General features: G+C 44.4%; 1 protein-coding gene across 2 annotated transcripts in view; it reads left to right on the top strand.

Moving 5' to 3' along the window:
* Nucleotides 1-5858: 5858 nt before the first annotated feature.
* RACGAP1 (Rac GTPase activating protein 1) overlaps nucleotides 5859-11205 on the top strand; it is a 39448-nt gene continuing 34101 nt past the window's right edge. For both annotated transcript variants that reach the window (XM_066614972.1, XM_066614971.1), the window contains exon 1: nucleotides 5859-5877. The gene's annotated coding sequence lies outside the window, so the exon portion shown is untranslated. The remainder of the gene's footprint in view (nucleotides 5878-11205) is intronic.

The raw sequence follows: 11205 nt of genomic DNA, 5'->3' as shown, positions 1-11205 counted from the left end.
GACACAGCCCATTGTTCATGGAGTGGCGGGCATTGTGACACTGGGCCAGTGTGCAAGAAGCTAATCACCACATCTACCCAGCTCCAATGCTGGAGTAAAGGTCCAATAAGCAGCTACCTTTGGGATGATGCCCCCTGGTGGCCCCTGGGAACAAATAACACAGCAACAGTCACAACTTTGAGCAGATGCCACATGACACAATGGGCACACACAGATACAAGGATGTCGCAGCACCCACACCCCCTGCAGGAACATAGCAGGAACTGCTATAGCATGCACAGCAAAATAGAAACACTACCAAACTCCTATGAATCCCAACAATCAGGATTCAAATCCCCTCAGGGTCAGTTCATTCATAAGGCCAACTGAAGTGCTCACCTCAGGAAGCAGATTGATGGGGACACTCATCTTTGTTCACTTACTTGCCTCCAGTCCCCCTCCTTCCATTATCTGGACTGGAAAAGGAAGAGGGGGCAGAGAAGAAAAGGAAATGTGGAGGGAAGGACAGCATAGTATACAGCTAGAGCTTTGGAGTGTGGGAGGAGCAGGGGCTGGTACATCATTGGACAAGGGGGGCAGCACTTGGCACTCCACCTCAGGTGTCAGGAGGTCTTGGGCCAGCCCTAAGTCATGGCACCCACACAAAAGACACAAATACCTCCTTGACCACAGCAGAACAATAGATGGAAGATAGGTCCCATGGAAGAGGGCCAGTCCCCCAGCTAGAAGGCACCTTTTTGCCAGGGGACGGACTGGGACCAGTTATAAGGGGAGCCCAATAGCAGTCACATCAGGTAGGGTGCTAGTAGCCTATTGTACCAAGATGCAGGCTGGGAGCCAACCAGGCAAGACAGGTTCAAATCCAGCTACAGGGTTTGCCTCACTCAGCAAGGCACTCACTTTTTGCTTGACTAGTCAGAAGCAGTCAGAACAGGGACAAAGGAAGAGGTAGAGGCAGGTCTAGAGATCACACTGGCCAGTCCACAAAACTGTTCTCAGCCACAGCAGGAGATAGCCAGAGAGTACAGCATCTGGCATTAAGTATGCTGCATCAGCAGAAATAGGGGCAGAGGGAGGGAGGGTTAATTGGGAAAATGGCATGGGGGGAAGTTAACTTTGGCGGTCTTGATCTAATTTACATGGCACCCCCCCCCCACTTTTTGCAAGAATATAAAGAATGTAAATGTAAAGAAATGTGAGATGTGATCACAATTTCCATCATCTTATTTAATTTGGCCTTGAGCCTTCCAGCAAATGGATATCTGGATTTTCATCTGCCACTTTGAAAGCATGTCTATTTATTCTAAAGTGAAAAGAAAGCATATATTATTATTATTTAACTGCACTGTAATGATTGTATAGATACTGCAGAATTTCTGAGGTCCATTTTGCATCCTGACTTCGTTGAGGTTACAGTGGGGAGTAGGTGTCTCTTTCACTACCCTTCCATTATACTACTGCACGCAGAGCCTCCCACTTTTTCATAAGCACCAGCCACTGCATAGCCATTTCAAAACACCACCTGTACCTCTACGTTTTGTGTACCAGATGTGTGATGAACACAACTGCATGAACAGCAAACATGCAAAATTTGGAATTACTACATATAGTCAGGTGGGGAACAAGGAGATAAGGTGCACTGTAGTTACAATGATTTGAATGTGTTGAAACTGCATTGGATTAAGAAAAGAATGAAAGCAGATGGGTAGAAACAAAAGTAAAATTAAAGCAGGCAGTTCTGCAGCCATTAACATTACAGAGCGGTAAGATTATTATTAGTTCATTACTGCGAACAGCATGGAGTGGCAACAGGCTGTCAGAACTACTCTTCTATCAAGAAGAAATCTGTATCTTTTTTTTTTTTTTACCATAAACGTGGATGAGGTGATGCAAAGCATGTTGAATTTTAGTGCTTACATTTTAATCATTGTGAATATTGAGTCATCAGATCAATGCTGGGTAGGCCTCATTGTAAAGAATATTCTGTGAATAGACTTTAATCTGAGGTTGCTTGCATGCTAGCCCTTTTTTGTTTTTATTTGTCATTCTTTGTTCACTGACTTTTTACAGAGAACCTGGATATTGTAATTGGTAAATCAATGCATTTGAAGTGTTGCCAGTGGTCTAACGTTCCAAAATGTGCATAGTCTCTCCTAAGTTCATCTTGGTTCCTTAGCTGACATTCCAAACAGTCAGCCAGGACTTTGTCCTGGAGGGAGTGAGGTCTGGCTCCCTCTAATCAGGATCATGCTAATAAGGGCCATTGATCAGAAGGGAAATTGGTAACACATTGGGGCATCTGTGTGTCACCTTCCTCAAGGCCCTGCAAATTCAGACTCTCCACCTAGGCATAATTGTGCTTGCAAGCACAAGTCTTCCAGGATAATAAATCACACACAACTGTCCAATAGTCAGCCACCTGGTCTTTTCGGATTCCTTCTCTGGGAAGCCTTTCCCACCAAGAACCTAAGCATGATATAGACCACACCCTGCCAGACATTGTGTCCCTTCAGGAACCCCTCCAACTGGGGTGCCTTTGTGCTCTCCTGGAAGGACAAGTTCTCAGTGAAGCCTAGGAAACTCCTGACTACACACCCTGGAGATGTTCCAGATATCATTATTCACCCAGGAATGTCTTTGTTTTCTTTGTCCAAAATCCTACAACAACTACCTCTGCTCTGGAAGCAGAATTTTGGCATTTTCTGTCTCAGTGAAGGCTCTTCTTCCAACAGAGACTTCCACTATGTTTGTTTTTGATGATGTCCTTCCCTCTTGAACAGCCTATTGCTTGGTAGCAGCCCTCACTTTCAAAGGCAGTGCATGGGGCTCTCTAGAGAATGGGAGTCTGGGGATGTACTATCACACTTCTTTCTTGGAGAACTGAAAAGCTGCACTGAATCTCCGAGTAAAGATAATACAGTACAATCTTTTTTCCCCTTTTTCTGTATAAACCATTTGGATAACACTAAACTTTTCTGGGCAGTGAAGTCCAGAAGGGATTGTAAATTAGTAGTAAATAGTCATACTGTGACCAGATGCATTGCCCATATTGTCAAGCAATGGCTGTAGGGTGAAAGACAAAACTGCCTAGCTTCATCACTAATAAGTGATTTTGAAGTCCTTCACCAAAGACTCCTGAGAAAACTCCACAATCAGGGCATAAGTTATGGATTAGGAACTAGTTGAAGACGAGGAAGCAGAGAGTGGGTGTAAATGGACAATTTCTACAATGTAAGGAGATGAAAGTGGTGTGCCCCAAGAATCAGTCTTGGGACTGGTGCTTTTCAATTTGTTCATAAATGACCTGCAGTTGGGGATAAGCTGTGAGGTGGCCAAGTTTTCAGATGACACCAAACTTTTCTGGGTAGTGATGTCCAGAAGTGCTCCAAAAAGATCTCCCAGGGAACGAGCAGTAAAATGGCAGATGCACTTCAGGGTAAGTTAGTGTAAAGTATTGCACATTGGGGCAAGAAATCAAAACTTCACATATATGCTAATGGGCTCTCAAGTGTCTGTGATAGATCAAGAGAGAGATCTTGAGGTGGTGGTGGACAGCTCAATGAAATTTCAACCCTGTGTGTGACAGCTGTGACGAAAGCCAATTCTGTGCTCAGGATCATTAAAAAAGGGATTGAAAATAAAACAGCCAATATTATAATGTCATTGTACATTGGCATTGGCCCACATCATTTTTTACTACTGTTGCTGAACTTCAAAAACAAGATAAAAAATATGGCTGGGGGTAAAGGTCTGAAGTCAGATGAGTACCACTTCTTTAGCTGATTGCCCATACGCAGGGCATCTCAAGAAAATGTGTCACTATAAAGACACACACTTTATAGCTCAAATTTATTATGCTGTAATTCACACATATACTCTATATGGTGTACAAAGAAACAGTTGCTTGACCCAGTTAATTAATTAGCCAATGAATTAGACACTGTGCTTGAAATGTTCCCCGTTGGCATTTAAACACCATTAATATAGTTGACTAAGGGATCTGCAGACATCCACTAATGAGTGTGCATTGATGGTTCCTTCTACACATCAGTTGCTTCCCTTAGATAGAGTGTTGCAGGTTTTCTACAATGAACTGTGTACAAATAAGGGCTCATTAAAATGTGTGTACATATTTTTGAGACACTTTGTATTTAAACAGTACATGAATTAGCTTAGACTTTCAGGTCAAATCTGTTACAAGGCTGAGAAAGCAGAATAGGGCAATTTGGAGCTAGAGGAGTAAGAAACAGAGTTTCCTTGGGGAGCACATGGGCATTTATGGAGGAAGGATCCACAAGGATTGTCAGGATTCTCTAGGTTACCAACTCTCTAGCAGCCCAGTTTTATGCTTGGGCTCTGCTGCTAGAACTAGCATCCCGGTGGCAAAACACACTCTACAGTGCCATAAATGCTGCTACAGAAACACATGCAGCTGCACGCTTCTGGGCTGCTACCTTAGGCACGAGGAACACCCCCCACACAGCGGTGGCCAGGAGAAGCCTCACTGATGTCAGTAAGTTGGTGGAGTGGACAGAACAGGGCGGATTGAGAGAGGGAAGAGGACATATTGAGGCAGGAGAGGTGTTTTCCTGCCCAAATGACTTACACCTGGATGCTACCCCGCCTCCTGACATGCCCCCTTTGTTTCTTCAGACTTATACTAGCTATAAAGCTGGCACAGGTTCAAGGAGACCCATTGGCAGTCAAGGGAAGAAAATATTTTTTGTTGCCTCTCCCAAGCCTCCTGATTACTCCACCCCACAGCATGCAGCACAGCCGGTTTTAGCATGGCTGCAGTGGAAAGAATACAATTGGACTGTAAGATAGCGTTAATATCAAATTGTACCAGCTACAACAGTGGTTCCCAACTTTTTGAAAAGGTGGACCATGTGAAATGGTACAGTGGAGGACAAATGTTGAGAAACACTGTTGTAGCCTGCTTTTAAGTCCCTTCCAGGAGTGGAGAGAAGACTGAGGTTACAATCCTATACTATGCATACTTACTTGGGATAAATCCCTTTAGATTACATGGGACTTACTTCTGCAAGGACATGCATAGGATTGCACTTTATATTTCATATAGAAATGTAATTTCTTTATGATTTCCATCAGCAGTGCACACAATGCAACATCCCCTGACAACTTCTGACTTCTCTGTGTTAAGGGCCCAATCCTATGCCTGTCTATGCAGCAGTGAGTCCCATTGGAGTCAATGGAGCTTACTCCCAGGAAAGTGTGGCTGGGATTGCAGCCTTGGAGCCCAGCCCTATGCATGTCTACTCAGAAGTCAGTCCCATTAGAGTCAATGGAGCTTACTCCCAGGAAAGGGCGGATAAGATTGCAGCCTAAGGCATTCATTTTACAACTGAGTTAAAAAAAAAGGGGGGGTAATTTCTCACATAAGCACAGCAAATAATAATAAAGCAGATTTCTTCCATGGAAAAAACATCCTTTATTATTTTCCTTGCACTGTGAACTCCCTTTCTGTATGAATGAGCAAGATCCCAAGTCGCTGTACAGAGGTGGTGACCTAAGAGGCTCTCAGCAGGATTCCACCCAGCTGAGAGTGCTGGAGGCCAGGGCTGAAGTAAGGGCACCCTGCCCTTAAGAAAGAAGGCGCCCGCAGCGTCACACTCCGAAACCAACGCGGTGAGCAGGGAGACCTTGCCCTCCCCGTGACTTTGTTCCCCTGTGTCGTCATTGTTCGAGTGGTCACGTGCTTGTGCCTCACAGCCAATGAGAATGAGGGGAGCCGTTAGGCTCCGGCGGTTCAAACTGGAAGGCGGGCCTGCGTGGGTGGTTGCCGTTAAGAGGCTGCTGCTGCGCGGCGGTTTGTCGGGTGGGGGGTTGGAAGGACTGGCACTACTGCGGACCCCGGTAGGTGGTGTGCGGGGAGGGGGCAGCTACGGCAAGGGGGGCCGTGGGGGGGAGATGCTTGGGGTGAAGCGGCCCCCTGAGGAGGGGGAGCAGGCGGCCAGCGTTGCCTATGCTGGCTCCAGCGCTGGGAAGCTGGAGGACTTTCCCCCCAGAGGCGGCTGCGGGAGCCTTAACTCTGCCTCGCCTCGCGGAGGCGTGTAAGGAAAACTTTCCCAAGCCTTAGCTGCTGTCGAAAAAGTCTTTCTTCACCAGCGTGTCCTTAGTCTGTGGAACTCGCTGCTACAGGACACGGTGATGGCGTCTGGCCCGGACGCCTTTGCACAGGTTCCTGGTGGAAACGTCATCACGGGTTACAAGCTTATGTTCTTATGTTCTTAAGCTCTGGGTTACAATCCCTCCTGTGTTAAGCTCGCCTCATCTCTAGTTGTGAACAGTCCTTAATCTTTGGAACTCCTTGCTGTGGGATGATGGCAAATAAAAGCATGTGGTTGGTCTGTGGAACTCCTTGCCACAGGGTGTGGCGGTGGCATCTGGCCTAGATGCCTTTAAAAGGGGACTGGGCAGATTTCTGGAGAAGTCCATCGCAGGTTGCAAACCGCAACAGGGTATGTACAACCTCCTGGTTTTAGAAGTGGGCTGCCTCAAAATGCCAGGTTCGAGGGATGGCACCAGGTTGCAGGTCTCTTGTTGTCTTCTGTGCTCCCTGAGGCATCTGATGGGCCACTGTGAGATGCTGGAAGCTGGACTAGATGGGCCTTTGGCCTGATCCAGCGGGGCTCTTTGATGTTTGAGCTTCAGAAGACCAATAGTGAAAAAGAAGAGTTGGGAGAAACTGGGGGTTTCTCATTCCTGCCTCCTCTTCTCCCCCCCCCCCCCCGTCCAGTGAGGTGACTGTCTGGGAAGGCTGTGGAGCAGGTGATGGTGGAATGCAAGGAATTCCCCTTCAGTGCCATTTTTTTGTAGTCTCTGAGCAGTTTACAGGGCCATAGAAATGCCTCACAATTGCAGTTTGGTGCTCCAATTGGTGTCATCAGCTGCTTCCCTGAGGCATTTGCAGCCTATAATTTTGACACAGGGAGGGTGTAGGAAGAAGTAGAGGAGAGTACACGGGTGGGGGGATATGTATTCAGTTACCAGTACCCTGGCTTAGTTGGGGTAGGGAATGAGGATTGTGTCAGAGTCTTTATGGATAAGCTGGGTTTTGAGAAATGATTTGAAGGGAGTAAAGAGAGGAAGTGGCATGTAGGTATTTTGAGAGGAAGTACTAACGATAAAGGGAGGCAAGAAGAATGGCAACTGGATTGTGCCCTAGAATTCCTTGGGGCAACTGGGTAGCATCCCTGAATGCTTTATGGGCTGGGGAAGGCAGGAAAAAGATAGCTAGCTGGGGAAAGCATGAATGGAAAGCCGGAAAGTGTGTGAAGCACTGGTTAGCTGGTTGAGCCAGCAAGGAAGAAGGGATGAAAGCTAGCTTGGTGAGTTCAAAAGGAATGCTATCCTATGCAGTTCACTGCTGGCTGGAATGTTGCTATGTGACAAAACATTCCAGCCATGAGGGTGGTGAGCTATGGAAGGCTTTGATGGGGAGATAGTACTGGTAATGTAGGGGTTTATGGAGGGATATTATGGTCTGAAATATGACAGATGAATTATTATGGAAGAATGCTTCTGGTAGAAGTGCAAAGGCTGAGATGTGATGGTAGAACACTAGAAAGGTTACTTGAGGACTGGAGATGATTTTGAGTATAAATGAAGATTTTCATTGTGGAGCTGGAGAGGAAGGACCATATTTTTGCAATTTTGTACAAAGGAAAGCAACATGATATTTTGTTGTCTTAGGATGTGCTGAGTTTGAGAAACAGATTATACATTCCATTGGAAGTAAGAGGTGCATAGCTGGAGTTGTGGGATTATATAGAAGGTGATGTTTTTGGGTGTCGCCTCAGTCCCAGTATAAGTGGAACTGAAAGGTCACTCAGAGACTTCGTGTGTGGGGGAGGGGGGAGAGAGCACGATAGGGACCACAACAGACCCACAATAGACCTCGGAAAGCAGGGAAAGATCTCGTCCCTATGAAAACATTGAATTTACGCTTGGATGGGAAGACAAATAGCTAAGAACACTATCATAAAAATCTAGGGCATGAAGGGAGACCAGCTCAGTAATGCGGTTACTGTTTTAAAAGTAACAAAGCATTCAAGGAGGATGAGATTTCTTGGATTTAGAAATGAGATTATCATTGATGATGATGGTGAGAGCAATTTCAGTGTAGAAATTTGGTTGCAGGTCCAGAAGACTGGAAGAGAGTAAATGGCAAATTTGAGAAGTTTGACAGCAGGGTGCGTTGAGGGGTGTGTGTGTGTTTTAAAGAATGTGGAAAGTAGTATTGAGTGCAGCAAGGAAGATGCCACAGAAGAGTAATATGTTGATTGAGGTGGAAAGGAATGGTAATGACAGGGCAGCTGGCAGCCAGGAATCTGGATGGGAGTCTGTTAAACTCTTTATTTAAAGATCTGATAACAAAGTTACTTTTCTGTGTCTCTAGGAGATTCATTCTTTAAGTCTTTAGCATGCTATTGTCTGAGCCTCCAGGGCTTCAGGAATCTAGGAGCAGGACGAAACATTGCCTCTTGCCTGCGAAACAGTGTGTGATTGCGAAAATATGGGGCATTATAATGTTGTGGTGGTATAAACTGGTGTTAAATTTGCCAACTATGAGCATTCTTGGCCTAAGACCGAACCCAATTGCATTCACCATAGAATGAAAACTTTTCAGCAACCATTTGTAGCACTTGTTTTACAGTGAGCCCCTCTGGTCATTCTGTAAATGGCTAGCTTGGGTAGTGTGTTTGAATTAATGACCTCTCAGTCAGAATTTTGAAAGCACTACTTATTCTAACAATAATATACTTTTTGCATATGAAATAGGTTGTCTTTTGCCTGTATGAAAGCTTGTTGATGCAGCCTGTGTATACTCATCTGAGTATTCCTTTGCATCTCAGCAACTTGATATTGCTGCCTGTCAAAAGTTTCTCTGTAACTTCTTGCGATGAGCTGAAAAATATAAGGCACCTGGTACTCCAAGGTTCTATGAAGTTGCTCCTGGTACTAAGAAACTGGAAGTGTGTGTGTGTGTGTGTGTGTGTGTGTGTGTGTGTTTTAAATTTTGCATAAGGCCACTGATTAAATGTGTGAAGCTGGTACTTGCACTTAAAATTTAATCCTGGTGCCTCTGAATGAGAAATATTGTCCCAAGTCTGTTCTTGAATGAATTGCTAACTGAGGAGATCTTGATTAGAGGAAGGGGGGGGAACAGGGTCATAAGTTTTCATGAACTACTAGAGCCTGCTTCATCAGGTGCAGTGGGCTCTTCATGCATCTGATGAAGGGGACTTCTATAAAAGCTTAAGCTATAATAAATATCACCTTAAAGAATAACATGACTACACTTTTGTAAATTGATTACAGAGAGATGCTGCACAGCCATAAAGAGTTTGTGTTGGGGTTTCTTCCAACAAACCTTTATTGAAACTGAGCATTCAAGAAACGCATAGCCCTACACAAGGGTTTCTGCTTCTTTCATAAGGCCTTTTTCTGAGGCTTTGCTTAGCTGGAACACCAAGCGTATGAGAACAACTTACCTGTGTGGTGTTCACTGTGCCTGTCTTTCCAGTTCGGACTAGGCCCTCACTCATTATGCGTGCAGCATTGGCACAAAGCAGCCTTGTTTAAAATGAGACACTAATTTCGTGGAAATAACTGTTTACATGGTCAAATTCTAAATTGAACCAATCCTGAGTTTATGACATCATAGAGCTCTAGAAATTCAGAATCTATGCACTTGTAGTTGCCAATAATCTGAAACTCTGAATTGGAGTTGGTTAGTTGTTGTAAAGCAGTTCTTTTTTCCATGTTTAAATGTGAGAATTGGCTCCAAATAAGTTTGTCTGTGACTGAGGAGCTAGCTTTGACACTTGGTAAGAAGTCTACCTTTGATCTGCTGTTCTTTCTCAAGTGCCTTATCTGTGACCTTTCGTTCTCTTAAGCCTTCATTCAGTAAATCCTTGAAAGCCTTGTAAATGCCATGTTTTCAGAAGAAAGTTGTTCTATTGAGTAACCTGGAGTATTCATTTTGCCTTCCAAAAATGATTTTTCATTCCCATTTATCTGTTAAGGTTATTCTCTCAGGTTGTGTTTGCATGCTACATAAAGAAATGGGATTCCCCTCTTTTCTAATCTTTAAAATCATTTAAAGGATATCTGGTAAATTTAGATAAGCAGTATTTCCTCTGTGCTCTGAATAGTAAATTTCACTGGTATGGGTTTAATGTGATATCATTATGTACTAGCAATATTGGGTTTGAAAGTTTTAACCTACTGACAAAAGTGTGTTTAACACACTGCTGATGGTTTTGAGCAGGGAGAAAGAGATACAGTATATTCTGTTTCCTGCTTCTGCATAGGTAACCTTTTAGAGGGGAAGAGAAAGTATGGTAGCCTTAAGGCTTTTTGCTTTTGTAATACCTACTTATTTAAAACTTGAATATCATGAGGCAAGAGGCATGCATGCAGACAGTGCTAGTCATTGGAGCAGCTTCTCTTCCCTCAAAAGCAACAGCTGTGGCTTGTGGTCAGCCAGCTGCAGAATTTCCACCCTCCATGTGACATTTTAACTGCCATCTCTTCAGCCCTCGTTCTAGGCAGTAGGCTGGGTGGGAAGCCAGTGTATCTACCAGCCATCAAAATACATTACTGCTCATTTAAGCAAAATTATTTTATAGCCATCAGCGCTCATTAAGGGAACAGCATTGACTATTAATTATGTTAACATTTTAAGCAAAAGTAGTGTCTCCCTTGACACAACAGCATTACTGTTACAGAAGAAATGTTTTGTTTTCCACTGCTATAATAGTGGAAGGCCATAGCCAGCTATGTATAAATAAGGTTCTACAAATTTTGACTGACTTTGATAGCCAAATAAACATTTGTAGTCAGCAGGACTCTACCTCTCCTCTGCAGTACAATCCTGTGCGTATTTACTCACAAGTGAGCCACACTGTGTTTGGTAGACAATTTCCACATGAGCACGAACAGGGTTACAGCCTTGGTCCCTGACTTTATGCTGACCCTTTGCCTAAAGTCTGGGACAATCTTCTGCTCCCTGTAAGGGAGGGTTGTGGATCATCCCTGCAGCTGTTCTGGGCTTCAGAGAATCTTAGAAACTCGATAAAACGGTGTGGAGCAGTGTTTTTCAAACTGTGGGTTGGGACCCACTAGGTGGGTCGCAAACCAATTTCAGATGGGTCCCCATTCTTTCAGTATTTTATT

Source organism: Tiliqua scincoides, chromosome 2 (assembly GCF_035046505.1).
Source record: "Tiliqua scincoides isolate rTilSci1 chromosome 2, rTilSci1.hap2, whole genome shotgun sequence".
Lineage (NCBI taxonomy): Eukaryota > Metazoa > Chordata > Lepidosauria > Squamata > Scincidae > Tiliqua > Tiliqua scincoides.
The sequence above is the reverse complement of the archived record's forward strand: the minus strand, read 5'-3'. Positions and strand labels throughout refer to the sequence as shown.